Source organism: Rattus norvegicus, chromosome 4 (assembly GCF_036323735.1).
Source record: "Rattus norvegicus strain BN/NHsdMcwi chromosome 4, GRCr8, whole genome shotgun sequence".
Classification (NCBI taxonomy): domain Eukaryota; kingdom Metazoa; phylum Chordata; class Mammalia; order Rodentia; family Muridae; genus Rattus; species Rattus norvegicus.
This window is the reverse complement of record NC_086022.1, coordinates 136756714-136771143: the sequence shown is the minus strand read 5'-3', so window position 1 is coordinate 136771143 and position 14430 is coordinate 136756714. Positions and strand designations below refer to the sequence as shown.

The 14430-nt window shown below is 41.3% G+C and overlaps 1 protein-coding gene across 4 annotated transcripts in view; it reads left to right on the top strand.

Annotated features, from left to right (window-relative positions):
- Window positions 1-378: 378 nt before the first annotated feature.
- Cntn3 (contactin 3) overlaps window positions 379-14430 on the top strand; it is a 373191-nt gene continuing 359139 nt past the window's right edge. For all 4 annotated transcript variants that reach the window (XM_006236968.5, XM_039108281.2, XM_039108282.2 and 1 more), the window contains exon 1: window positions 379-534. The gene's annotated coding sequence lies outside the window, so the exon portion shown is untranslated. The remainder of the gene's footprint in view (window positions 535-14430) is intronic.

Below are 14430 nucleotides of genomic sequence, written 5' to 3'. Positions count from 1 at the left end.
CCACCAACCATCCAGTTCCGCCTGGTCCCGGCTGTGGCTAGACAGACACAAGCCATCATAAGGAGCTCCAGCACCGGAGCTCGGGCTCAGGCAGGGACCGGTGGCAGCGGGGCGCGGAGGCGCAGGGGGTGGGTGGTGGTGCGAGCAGCGTGAGGCGCGGGACCCTGTTGGCTCCGCCGCCGCGCTCCCCGCCCCTTTCTCCCACCCTCTGTCCCCCTCCTTTCCTCCCTCCCTTCAGTGCTCGCCCGGGAGCCGGAGCCTCAGCCTGAGCGGCACAGGCGCAGGCAGCGCACCTTCGGCGCCTGCAGCAGCCACAGCAGCCTGGCGCGCGGTGGCGCCGGCGGCGGGCGGGCGGGTGGGCGGGCGCCGCAGGTCCGGCGGGGAACTGCGCGAAACCTTGCAGAACAGCGCGGACGGGGGCGCTGCGGCGAAGGCGGCGGCTCGCACGAGCGCGCACGGCAGCCCCCCGGGCTAGCCAGCGGCAGCGGCGGGCCGGGCAGGCGGGGCGGGCGCCTTGCAAGCTGGTGCAGCTAGGTAGGTCCGAGTTGTCCACTTGCTCAGTACAGTCGTGGCTCTGGGATGAATCACCTGCCTGGGAAACTTTACCCACTGGCTTTAAGGCTCCTTGGCCGCGAAAGTTTGTTTGCTTGGGAAATAGATGCACCTGATGGGTCTAGAGTAAAAGATGCTTCTGGGGTCGTTTTGCCAGGGGAAGTCATTTCTCCACTCTGGGGCTGGGATCGATTTGAGAATGAGACTCCTTCTCTGGCCGAGAAGCTGAAAAAAAAAATGCAACCAATTCTTCTCTTTCCTTAAGAGAAGACAGTTTGGCTAGTGAAAGTTGAAGGGTGTTTAAAAAAAAAAAAGTTGGGAGCCCTAGGAATGCTTAGAGAGAATCCCAGGGCATGGTTCTGGGTTAAGAACGAAATGCGTTTTCTGTCTGAAGCTGTAGTCCTGATTCAGATCTGAGCAAGCCAGGCTGTAGATATGCGTGTTAGCACCTAAGTTTTTCTAGCTGCGTTTTCTTTCCGCTCAGAAATGGGCTGCTTTAAGTGTAATCCTTTGTAGGTTTGCTGTGGTAGACTGTAGTTCTCCTTGCCTTGACTTAAGGGCTGGCAGGGATCTGACTAACCTTATGTTCTCAGGAGCCTTGTAATGCTTACACAGAATATCTGAAGCAGAAAACCGGGAAGTGACAACCCGGGCACCGGAGAGTGTCGGCACTTTCTAGATGGATTGTTCCTTACTTCCGATTACATGAAATGCAAGGCTTCTGGTCTTGCTTGTGCAGAGCTCCACTGTTCCGCAAGGGCTCACCAATCCTTAGGAGCTACCCAGGATCGTGCTCCCCTTACTGATTTACAAGAAGGTGCGCTCAAAGGAATGACTTACACCAACCGTGCAGACTCTGGTGAGGACAGCAAACCTGCTTTCAGAAGGGGAAGGGAGCAGACAGCCCTGAGAAGGGAAAGGGGTAGACAGTTTCCTAACCCCAACCGAGTACAGAACTGCAGAAAGAACCAGCCTGCGATGTATGTGGTTTGCAAAGCTGGCCAGAAATTTCAGCTCATATGGGGAGTAGGTCAACCCCCAAATAATTTTAGAATGCTTAAGCAAGAATAACTAGACACACATGCACAGTACAGGAGGATGGTGTCGTGATTTCTGTCTACCCCCACATAGATGACTATCACACTAGGTGAGAAAAACATTCTGATCTGTAAATAGATTAAAACTGGGAATAAATACGAGTCAGAGTCCCTGAGAGATTGAAAGGGGAGTGATTGCCTTTCAAAGAGCTATTATAACCTCAACAGCAAGTCAGACTTGTTACTTTGTTTTTCCAGCAGTGGCTCTGCTTACTAGTGCTTACCCTACTTTGCCTGCGTCCTAGTGGGTGGTTTTAACCCTTTGTGCCCTGATTCCTGTCCTGGGGGTTAATATCCACATGACTTAGTGCAACATTTGTAGAGTGCCTAATAGATGCATGTGACAGTGTATGTTCTTGTGTGTGTGTGCTCATAAAAGATATTTGATGGGATTGAGCCCATGGCAAGTGCAGAGATCTCTGTATGAACATGCTGGGTAGAGTCAGGATCCCTGAATGCTTGCTTGACCTAGGTTGAGACTCAGGAACACGTGGGTTTTGAAGAGGGTCAGTGTTCTCTAGCAAACTGCTGAACACTTTCACCAGCTAACGGTGAAGCTGCATGCCAGCCTGTGGACAGCAGGATGTAGAAGAGATAATTGATTTGCAGGCTAATAGATTGGGGCCGTGGCCATCTCTGACCATAGCAATCCAGATCCTCCTGACTGTCTGGGTGTCACAACTGTCTGCCTGAAGATGTGAAGGCATTCAGTCCAGCTCTCCAGAAGGATTGTAACTTTTAAATATCCTTCAGAACAGGAGAGGACAGCCCAAGTGTTTCTTAAAAACATCCACATAATATGTAACAGGACCAAAGTGCCAAGCCATTGGAAGTAGAGCAAACATTAGCTGGGGACAATAAACTGTAGCCTTGGAGTTGCTGATTTATCTTCAATTTTTTTTCTGTCACATTTCATGTCTGCCTAGTTATTACAAACTAATAGCCTCTTCACTCGGCTAGCAAAATATGCATCTTTTCCATTTAGAAGTGCCCAGTCCCCTTTCACTCATTCAGTACACATCTGCTAGTTTTGTGTTTACTACATAATTTAAGTCTCCAACTTGAAGTTCTCATTAAGTTCTAATACATTTGCTCCTGAAACAGTATATACTTATAATTGGTCCACTCAGACTGCCAAGTCTCTATATCACTGGATTGTGTCAGAGCCACAGAACAGAAATGCTCTGACTGGCTCCAGATTTTCTAGTTTCTCAATCAGCAGCAAAAGTGTTCACAACAGCAGAGGTAGATTACTTGTATGGCGGTAGGGGGTAGGGAGGCGACATGGGGACTCTCTGAAGCTATGCTTATTTCTTTGTGGTATCTGTTTTGGTCAACTCCAGAAGTTTATAGGTAAGCTATTTGATGGTTGTCTTTTTTTATTGAAAATGAACATACCTAAGATACTTTAATTACACTGTGTGTATAAACATGGTGTGTGTGTGTGTGTGTGTGTGTGTGTGTGTGTGTGTGTGTGTGGAGTAGTAGTAGTAGAATTGCTAGCTTTGGTGGATGATGTCTCTAATCATGCTTGGTAATCATGCCTTGGGTAGCATCAATTTTGAAAAAGTATAGGAATATGGATACCAGATGGTTTAAGAATTTCTTTGAAACTGAGTGTTGATGGTTTCTAGCTTGAGATCTAGAAGGAGCACTGGTCCTAAGTGACTTCTGTTTACAATGTCCCTCCACAACAGCTCCTGTGTTTCTATACTCCTCGGGAAAATATCTTGGAAAATTTGTTTCTGAAGGAATGTGCTCCCTGGCTGAAGCTTAGTATGCCAAGTTTCAATCCATAGTGCATTTTTATTTTCCTCCTTTTATGTACATGTTATAAACAAGAAATAAGGGTTGGTAATAGAAGTACTGGCAGAACTTTATAGCATTTCAAACAGCTCTGCTACTCGGAATGTAAATGTTTGTAGAATCTTTACTGTGTAAGAAGCCGACTTGCAAAGAGTGAGGAGAGAGAAAAAAAGCACAACTGATTTATTAAACTGATATGATAATTCAGAAGGTACGCATATTCCTCATCGCAGACATATTGGCATTTGGAAAAATAGATTATATCTGTTACAGCAATTCCGCTGCATTCTCTTAGGTGCTATTAACTCAGGTTGTAAATTTTGTAAAACAAGAGAACAATTTTCTCTCATTTATTTTCTAAGTCACTTGACTTTGATTATCTTTCAGCTGTTAAGACATGAGATCCTTGCAACCAACCTGCTTTACATTACTGATAAATGAGCCTGGTGATGTATTCTTTTAATAGGGTAAAGACTTCTGAGGACTGTTACTTTGCCTTAGATATTTCTGCCTGGAGAAACTGGAGCAGCAGTGTGCTTCAAGTCTTTTGATTTGGACTCTGAATTATTCCTCTCATTTTTTGGCCTTCATCTAACTCCACCTAAATTATCCTGCTCCAGATCACCAACTTCTCCCCCAGGACCTCTACATCAGGCTCTCTGTCTTTTTTCTAACTCGGTCCTCCATACCAGTTTACCCAACTGGAACGTACATACACACATGCATCTCTACATCCATATATACATCTATACATGCATCTGCACATATGTTAAATCAGTGCTCTTCCGTACATTATGTTTAGAGGCTTTCTGACTATACTCCAAATAAAATCAAATCTACTAAACGTCATTCACGGAGCTAAGTGGAATTTAAGCAATGACATCATGCTTTGGGAGTGAGAGCATCCTGAGTGACTTTGGGTTGCTTACTTTTCTTCCCCACTTTCCCAGCTGTGGAAGGGTCATGAAGGGCTCATCCGTAAGCAAGTCCATACTCAGACATAGATCTATGGAGCTTTGTTGGCTGCTCAGGCCTTAGCTCATGGTTTCCAGTCTACAGACTTACCGAGGGCTCTTTAGTCACGTATCTAATGCTTGTTAGAAGTCTTCTCTGGACTCTGTATGTTCATTTTCCCCACAGAGTTTCTCATCACATGGAACTGTCCCTTTCATTGCCTGACTCCCAGTGAGCATCTTGTAAGTAGGCATTGTTTCTGTTCTGTGTACTTCCTTTTATAGTATGTGACTCACATTGGTGCATGACATGAGCACTGAGATTTTGGGAGGGTGAGTTTGCATCCCTATGCTTGTAGCATCTCCCTCCATGACCAAAGATTTGTTTATCAAGTGGTTCACATGCAGCAGAGGTCTGACCGAAGTCTCATAGATACCACATCTTGGGTCTCTGGGATATCTGCTCTTCAAACATAGCATGTGTAAGTAGACTTTATTTTCAGTTTGGCTTTGGTGAATCCTTCTCTCCTTGTCTCTTGCCAAGGTCATCTGCCCAGGTGTCCTCAACTGGTGTGCCGAACTGTCTGCTTCCTTTGTTCATGGAGCTGTCAATAGAATGGAAACACACCCCTCGGTCTATCTGTATTACTTTGTATTAGGCCAAGATCTAAACACTTCTACCTTTGTACCTGGCACCAAAAATAAACCTGGTTAAGAAGTAATCTCCACGTTTTGTTTTGCTCTGATCTGTCTGATCCTAGAAACTGTACTAAGTCACGAACTCAAGTATTTGGGTCACTGGATACCTTCGTGCTGAGATGAAAAAGAAAAATATTGTTGACATAGCCTATCATCTTATGACTTCTTTAGCCAATTCTACCTGGCACATAGCCACATAGCCTTTTCGCTACAAGGGGACTTCTTAAACCTTTTCTTCCTTCCTTCCTTCCTTCCTTCCTTCCTTCCTTCCTTCCTTCCTTCTTTCTTTCTTTCTTTCTTTCTTTCTTTCTTTTTTTAAAACTTAAATTCTTTCCTGTTCCTTTTGTATATCTAAAACACGTAGGACTCTAAAACACGTAGGATTTCTAGTCTGATGCACGGGTCTTCCATTTGAATTCGGTTTGGCCTCTGCAGGGAAGCCTTTGCTTCTAGCCTTACCATTTATCAGGTGATGCTGACCCATTTGGTGCCCAAGTTGACTCACTCCCTGTAAAACCACTGAGACTTCTGTATTCAGGTATTCTTAAAAAGCACGTAGTTTTTAGGAGGATGGATTATAATTTAGAATTGTAAAATTGTTTAATATCTGCCCTTTCTAGTACTCTAGAGCAATATGTCCATATTGAGAATTCATTAAATATCCATGTAAATCAAAGTCACCCTTCTTATTGAGTTCTGCTACAGTTTTGTGGGGGTTGCTTGAAGTCCTTTAGGTGTATACTTGCAAGATTTCTTTACTTATGAGATTTTTGAGTAGTAAGTAATACATTTAGAGCAAATGATTTGATTAGAATTTAGAAAATCCCATGGCAGTCTGGTGGTGGTGAAGGCAGTCAGATAGATCACTGAGTCTTCAAGTTCCAGGCCAGCCTGGTCTATAGAGTGAGTTCTAGGACAGCCAGAGGTACACAGAAAAACCCTGACTCAAAAGAAAGAAAAAGAAAAAGAAGAAGAAAGAAAAGAAAAGAGTATGATAAATGGAATTTTCTTTAAGGTAAGAGTAAGCTATAGGTTCTATGTCCTAGATGTTGGTCTGCATATGTTAATGATACGATTTTATTGGAATTAAAGCAATTCAAGAGCCTCAAATTTCAATTTATTTTCATAACGTATGAACATCTGCAATAAACAAGTCAATGGCTGAATTACAACAAATCAAAAGTTGCCTTGCTAAACAGTAAACAAATTTTTAGGAATGAGGGGAGGCTTTGTGAGTATCATTGCCTCAACAGTCATTGTCGGGAACTCCACATCCTTCAGAAACACTACCATTCTCTTGTTGCCTACTCCCGATGTTTGTCAGTGCTGGAAAATGTGTATATATGTGCATGAGAGGCCAGGAATCAGTGTCAGACGTCTTTCTCAATTGCTCCCCTTACAGGCAGACATCAAAGACATTTTTTCCACAGGTGTTTCACTGAACCTGGTTTTCACAGATTAGCTTAGACCTGCTGGCCAGCAGCCTCCCAGGATCCTCCCGTCTTTGCCTAACACAGTGCTGGGTTTATGTACACATTCCTCTCTGTCTGGCTTCTATGTCGCTGCTGAGTACCTTAACACTTTTCCCACTGCGCTGTTTCTCCAGATCTTGTTGTATCCCTGCAGAAGCATGTTCTTGCCTCACTGAGCTAACAGAGATTTTTCACTCCCTAGAAGACCTTCTGAAGCATCTCAGGGGTGAGGCTCCTTAATCTGTATTTTAACTAAAAAAAATAATTATAAGAGAAAGGTAGCATGTATCAAAATGTGAGTTGAATTTATTTCTCATTCAGCTTCCTTACATGGTTGCGGTTAACCAGAATATAGGCACTATTCACTTTTCACCATTTTAAAAACCTTGGCTCATAGAGTATGTGTGGCATTGTGTCTCAGGTACACATTCTCCATTCTAAGATTTTGATTTAAAGAACAATATCTCAAGATATATCATTTTCATGTTAGCAGTCACTGTTATATATTTTTGCAAATGTCTTCTCGGTTTGGAGTAATCTATTTCCATATATCTTTTTTGTAGAAATATTTCTGGTTCTTAAATTTCATGAATTCTCTCACCTTGAAGCTGCTGCATGTAAGAGCAACCGTGGAAATGAAAACTGCAAGAATTTTATCGAACTAGACATGACATTTGGGTGGTTCTCAGGAGTCATGAGAGAGAGAGAGAGAGAGAGAGAGAGAGAGAGAGAGAGAGAGAGAGAGAGAGAATCTAGGTTGATTTCCCAAAACACATTTTTGCAGAATTCTATAGGTAACAAACATTTGTTTATCTGATCAGATCTGGGTAGGTTTTTCACGCCACCAAAGCTAAAATCAAACCAAATCTTCCTCTGCATGTTCGTACTGGAACAGTCCAATTTTATTTCTTACATGGAAACAGGCACTTTCTAAAATAACTTAACACATTGCAGAAGACAGTAATGACACTTTCCGGGCAATTAAAATCAGCCTGAACAATATAGCTAGTGATCTGATCTGATGTATGTTCGTCACTTGGCCTGGTCCCATCCCTGAATGTAAAGCAGGAGAGTGGCTGATTACCAGGCATCAGCCCTAATTCTGGCGAATACTCGAGAGCCATAGAATACAGATAAGGCATATTTGCTCCAGAGTGGAGTGTGCCTGACGACAAACACTTCCTCCCCTTCTCCCTACTTAGCCCCTCCATCTATAGAAACACATTTGTATGTATTAGACACTTTAAGTCATTTTTCTCTGCTCCTCTCTGTGAAGACTTGCCAGGGTTCCTTTCTCTTTTAAGTACAGCTAAGTGAAAGCTTTGTGTATAGCTACATGGTTTTGAAATCTGAACACCAAAGGTTCTCTTTCTCATTCCATTGAATAAGAATGTTCTTTTGGGCCATGTAAAGATAAGCACATTCATTCTTAGTATTAATTCATTAGACTATTGCACTGGTCTTTAACAGCATTTTCTTCTGCTCAGTCATTTTGATAGTGTTCAGTGGCATTATTGGCTTTGAAAATAACAGAACCCTCAATATATGAGGTGTGTGTGTGTGTGTGTGTGTGTGTGTGTGTGTGTGTGTGTGTGTGATGAAATCCATCATATATGCTGTAAAGATGCTCACAAGTAAAGTGCATATTTCCATCTGATGGAAATTTTTGGAATAGGGGACTTGGCTCCTTTTAATTGAACAGCATCATGATTGTGACTGTGAGAACTTTGAATAATATCTTTTGTTATTTTTATAGAAATTGCATGTGAGGCTTGTCTCCTGAGTCTTGACTTTTTATTCTTCAAATATTACAACACAATAGTTTTCTTGTTATCAGAGTTGATCTTCAGATGCCTGCCATCCCATTTCACACACATACTTACGCGTATACATGGGTACTCAAACAATGCACAAAGTAGAGATAACAATGAGGTGGCGTTAACTCCAATTCATAACATTTGTAAGACAAGATGTGTAGATAATTTAAACTGTCTGGACAGAAGAGATTCAAGTCCACTGACAGGGTAACATACTGAATCATTTCAGGATTCAAACATCCCTATGATGTTTAAAATGAGTCAATTTCTACTTCCAATTATTTTTCCTCCCCTCCAGTTAACTCTCCCCTTCCTTTCCATTTTTAGCTTTTCTTTCTTTAGGGTCAAATTTTAGACCCCTAGAGGATTAGCTCTTTGAATCGTCTCCTATTGAACGTATTACCTGTGTTTCTTCATATAGCCTTTATGGTGCAGAAAAATGGAAGAACAATTTTCAATTTCCATCTTCAGGGAAGTATGTATTCAGTAAACAATGAAGTACAGCGGGTTGGTGGCAGACGACTGCCTATAAGGATAGGACAGGGATAGCATCCTCTGCTCTTCCTGTGATACACTGCTCCTTCCTGCCTGCCTGAGTGGACCCTTGGGCAATCCCCACATTCAGGTCCTAAGAGACTGGGTAGTTGATGTTTACAGTAGCTTCCTACTCTAAGTCACCTCTTATGTAGCCCTGACAGTCCTTTTGTAGTCTGCCAACAGATAGTAAATAGTCAGAACCTAGTGGAGTGAGGTCGTCTACCCCAGCTGAGCTGTCAGCTGACTGTGCAGCCTCAGTTAGAGCACAACCAGCAATCAGGGTGCTTTACCAAGCCCACTTTGCATTTAGAATCATAAGAAAATGTGTTTATTTAAACTGCTAAGTTTTGAGGGGTATTTTAGGCAGCAGCAACACATAAAATACATAATTTCACATAAATATACTTCCTTAAGAGTTTTATTTTATAACTTTAAGTTTTCCAAAGAAAAGTGTGTATTTATCAACAGCATGCTGATCTGAAATTTCACACATAGTTATGACTAAATTAATTAACATACACAGCAGGCTACACATTTTTGGTAGCAAGAATTTTTTAAATCTGGTCATTTTTAAGTATATTGGTTTGTTTTTATTAAAACGTTGGTATATTGTACAATAGATTTCTTAAAATCATTCATCCTGTCTGATTAAAGTTCTATCTCTTGAAAAATGTCTTTCTCGCCTCTACTCAGTGACTGGGATCCATTTTCTATTGTGAGTTTAACGTTACTTACTACTACATAGAAGCGAGATCATGTGGTATTTTACTTCCTGGACCAGGCCATTCGCACTTAACATGAATATTCTCCAATTTTACAGGTACTCTTGCAGTGACACAGTTTCCTCTTGTAGTCTTGACTGCTGTGAATAGTGCTACAGAGAATACAAGGGTGTAGATGGCTCTTCAATGTACTAAGTTCCTTTCACAGAATGACAGATTTCAATATATATGTATGTATACACACACACAACACATACACAGCAGTGGTGGTAATTGTGTATTGGAGGGACATCCTTAATTTATTTCCACAATGGTGGAATTAATTTATGTGCCCAGAGTGGTGAGCAAGACACCCCTTCCGTCTTTGTCCTCATTAGCTCTACTTTCATTTACATACCTCACACAGCTCCTATGGCAAATAACAGGTTATGCTGTGTCGCAGGGCTCCGGCTTGTTTATCCTAACCATGGTTGTCCTGCTCATTCTCTTATGGTTTTCCACAATGTGGTTTTTTCCCCCAGATCTTTTGTTAATTTTAAATCATAAAATTTGTTGTCTTGCTATTCAGATCTTTCCCACATTTTGTGCATTAACCCTTAAAAGTCTTACATTTACAGATCTTATTTCTATTTTGTACATTATCACTTAACTCTCTTGAAGTTTTCCTGGCCGTAAGATTTTTTTAAAAAAAAACTTATATGTGTTTTACTCTTTTTTTTTTGGAGTTATATAAGAAATAAATTGGTGTGCAGCCCACTGTGACTGAGATTTTTCTCCCAGGAGTCCTGTCATAGTTTTGGGATTTGTACCTTACTATAGAGTTCTTGATTCATTTTGAAGTTGACCTTTGCCAGATGTCGTTAGGCCCTAATTCAATTATTATCTGTGTAGATATCAAGGTATGCAAACCATCATGGGTGAGACCAAGATTATCTTTCATGACTATGTGTTTTCGAAGTTTTACGTGGGAAATTCAGTGTTTATAATCTTTGATCAGGTCTGTGCATTCTCTTCTATGGGGTGTTTCTCTATGTTAGATTGTGTACCAGTACCATGATGTCTTAGTGCTGTCGCCTTGTAGAACGTCTTTAAAGTCAAGTAGTTTGGTACTTTCTGTCCTGTTCTTTGTGGTTACAGTTCCTTTGGCTATCTGGTGCATCTTTTGTGTTTTTCCATAAATTTTATGACCTAAATTCTTTTTAAAAATGTCAGTGTGCCATGTTGATCAACATCGTGTTGACTCCACAGACTATTTTACATAGTTTACTTTGTAGCATTTTTGTTCTTAAATTTAAAATACTTTTCCAATCTATGTAATTGAATATCTATTTCTTTCTTTCCCCCAATTAAAACATATTATTATATTAATGATGCTTTTGATGGATAAATAAATATTAACTTACTTGATGCCATATTTCTTCTTATTATAAACAGCCAGCTTTGGTTTAAGTAGCATGAAACCCAGGGTCTGTGTCTTTTAATAGCGAGCATGACCCACAGTCATGTGTGGGATCTATGGGTCTTTAGAAGATGGACATGACTTTTTTTTCCATGCAGTGGATGAATTGTACACCTGCTCTACATGGCTTCACCTTCAGTAATTCAGGGTGGCATTACATTTCAGTACTGGGTAATATCACCCTCAATCTCAAATCACTAACATTAGACCAATGGCACTGTGCCTTGCTTGGAATATGTTTTGTTGATAGCCCATAGCCTTGACCCTGTCTCGAAATTTCTCTTTGCCTTAGGAAAAGAAACCTTCTTAGTAGGGGTGGGAAGGGGTGAGGGACAATGTGAGAGCAAAGAGGGGTTATATGTTGACGATGGCCTTTGACCAATGGATGCTTGGACGCAATCACTTGTATTGCCTCCATTTGGAGAGTCAGAGTGGTCATCCCAGCCCTTGGATGCTCTGCTAAAATTGCTTTAAATTTTAGCAGCTGCCTGTTCTCTTTCATAGTTTTAGCTGCTTATGTTCCTTATGGTTGTTTCTGAAAAGTAAGTGCATCCCATTCTCAACTTTTGCTCTCCTCAACTTTCTTTATTTCATTATTGGTCTCTGTGGAACCAATGTTAGGAAAGACTCTCATCTGGGTTGTGCTAGTCTCATTGTAAACTGCATAACCCTAGGAGACTTAGCTAAATCATACAACTGTTCTAGAAGCTTGGAATAAAAATAGTGATTTAACAGGCACATAGAGACAATCAGAGTGGGGAATGGGAAGTGAGTATTTCTAGATATTAATAAACTCTCATAACCTCTATTTCTGAGTCTCATACACATGAAGTATACTCTCAGTCACATGTACAAACAATATACTTGCCTACTCTGCCCCAGTCTGTTTCATGGTGCTACAGACAGAATATATGATTCTCAGTGATTATTAACAAAAAGGTTTTCCTGGGCTTAAAGTAGCAGAGAAAAGTATCTACAATTTATAAAAGGTTCATATAGCTTCAAAACATTATGAGAAGTATTATGATTTCTATGATAGATTCTTCATCTACTGTCAGTTTTTTCCTAGAAAAAGCTAAATGCTAATTACTGGCACATCAGTACCACGATTTAATTAAAAAGAGTGGAGTGGAGCATGAGAGTGGAGAAAAGGAGAGTACCTGGGAGGGGCTGGAGGGAGGGAAAGAAAGAGAGAAAGTGGTGCAATGAATTTTCAATGAAAACAAACTAAAAAAATCAAGCCTCACTGTACTGCTTAGGTTAACCTTAGGTTCAGAAACCTCTAGCCTCTACCTCCCTATAGCTGGCAATATAGACATGTGCCAATATACCTAGATCTTCTGGGAATTAGAGCCTCCGCTACATTCTTGAGTATTTTCACCCTGCAAAACTGCAAGGATTATAGAATGTACTGATCACAATCTATCTCTATGAACTTAATTTTATTACTATAATTCTACACAGAAAGCCAATCCACAAATGTTAGCAGCTTGACATGAGGAGTATATGCAGCTCTCTTTCTGCTGACCTTGGTGGTGGGATGGGGTGGTTTTGCTGCCCTCCGGCTAAATCATGAGTCAACAAAGGTTTAGACTGGACCCGTTTACTTCACTGGAGATGGGTCTGGCTAGGTTGTTTCCTGTCTTGGATCTATAGGTAAAGTTCTGTGATGAAAACTGTTTTCATACCATCTACAAACACAAAAGTACACATGGTATAGACCCTCTTATCTTGTTCGCCACTGGAATTTAATCACCTCTGACACATTCTGTTCCTCATGAAAAGAAACACGAACAAATTCTAACTCAGGAATGGACAGTGATCTTATTTTAGAAGTAAGAACTATGAAGACATGTGGCTAAAGATGTAAATAGAGGAAGGAATGAAGAATTCAGGCCAATTATGCAATCTGCCATGGAGGTAAACCTCATGTACATTTAACATTATAAATGACCCCTGGATATTAGCTGCCTTTCAAATTAGGACAGGAAATGTAAGATGTCTCTTTGCTGCCCATGAATGAATTACTACTTTTTAATTGCTTCCTAAATAAAGGAGACATATGCAGGAAGGGGAATACATGTTGAAAGCTCTCTCCGAGAGTACTGGATCCTATTAGAACTGGTGTTTTCTTTCTTTTATGTATCAAATGAGGTTTGGCTAGTACTAATGTGTTTATCACTTAATATAGGCAAACTGTGTTTACCACCTAATGCTGTGTGTGTGTGTGTGTATGTGTGTGTGTGTCCATACGCACACATCACACACATCACACACATCACACACACACACACACATACACACACACACAGAGAGAGAGAGAGAGAGAGAGAGAGAGAGAGAGAGAGAGAGAGAGAAAGAGAGTTAGAGATCTGTACTTAACCCGCAAACCATAACCTCAGCCCTTTCTTTGCTTTTCTTCATCCCACTATACTATTTAGAATCTTTTAAAATCTTTTTCTTTATGGTACTCATTTTTTAAGCTGCCCTCAAATTTTCTTTTCATCCTTTTTCTTTTCTTTTATTGGATATTTTCTTTCTTTACATTTCAAATGTTATCCCCTTTCCCAGTTTCCCCTCCTGAAAACTCCTATCCCACCACATTTCCCCTGCTTCTATGAGAGTGCTCCCTTACCCACCCACCCACCTACCCACTCCCTCCCACCTCCCTGCCATGACATTCCCTTACACTGTGACACCTAGCCTTCGCAGGACCAAGGGCAATTTAAACTCTCAGTTTTCTCTCTTGTATCTCTTTGGCCATTACTTGACTTTATCTGGTAGTCTAGAACGGCACATTCCCTTGGCCTGATTACTGTTCTGGAAGGTTGGGAGAATTTGGCTCTCAGCTGCCCTATTCGTGTAGAAGATAGGCTTGATTTGCTTTGGCTAATGGGTTGTGAGAATTGCACATGGAGTCTCTTCCTGTGGTGGGTGCTTGGTTCCTTTTCTCATAAAATGCTGTGGCTAATGAAGCCACGCTTGACAGAGAGTGCCTGCGAGCTTGCCTCCTGAGTGGCTGCCAGGAACAGAATAGTCCATCAACTTCTTGTGGGCATGAAAACAAGCAAGGCACGAATGGCATTTTCTCTAGTCAAAGAGAGTGTTTAGGCCACCAGTTCCCTCAAAACCAAGCTGTGCACTGACATACATAGTCACGCTGTGGCCCACAGGTCATATCCATTCGAGGGTAGCAATGCATGCAGCAAAACATGCTTATAGATCACATCCTAACATTTTAATTTCAGTGTATCTTCACAGAGAAAGACTTTTTTAATTTAAATTTTACTTATTCACCTTACATATACTCACTGCC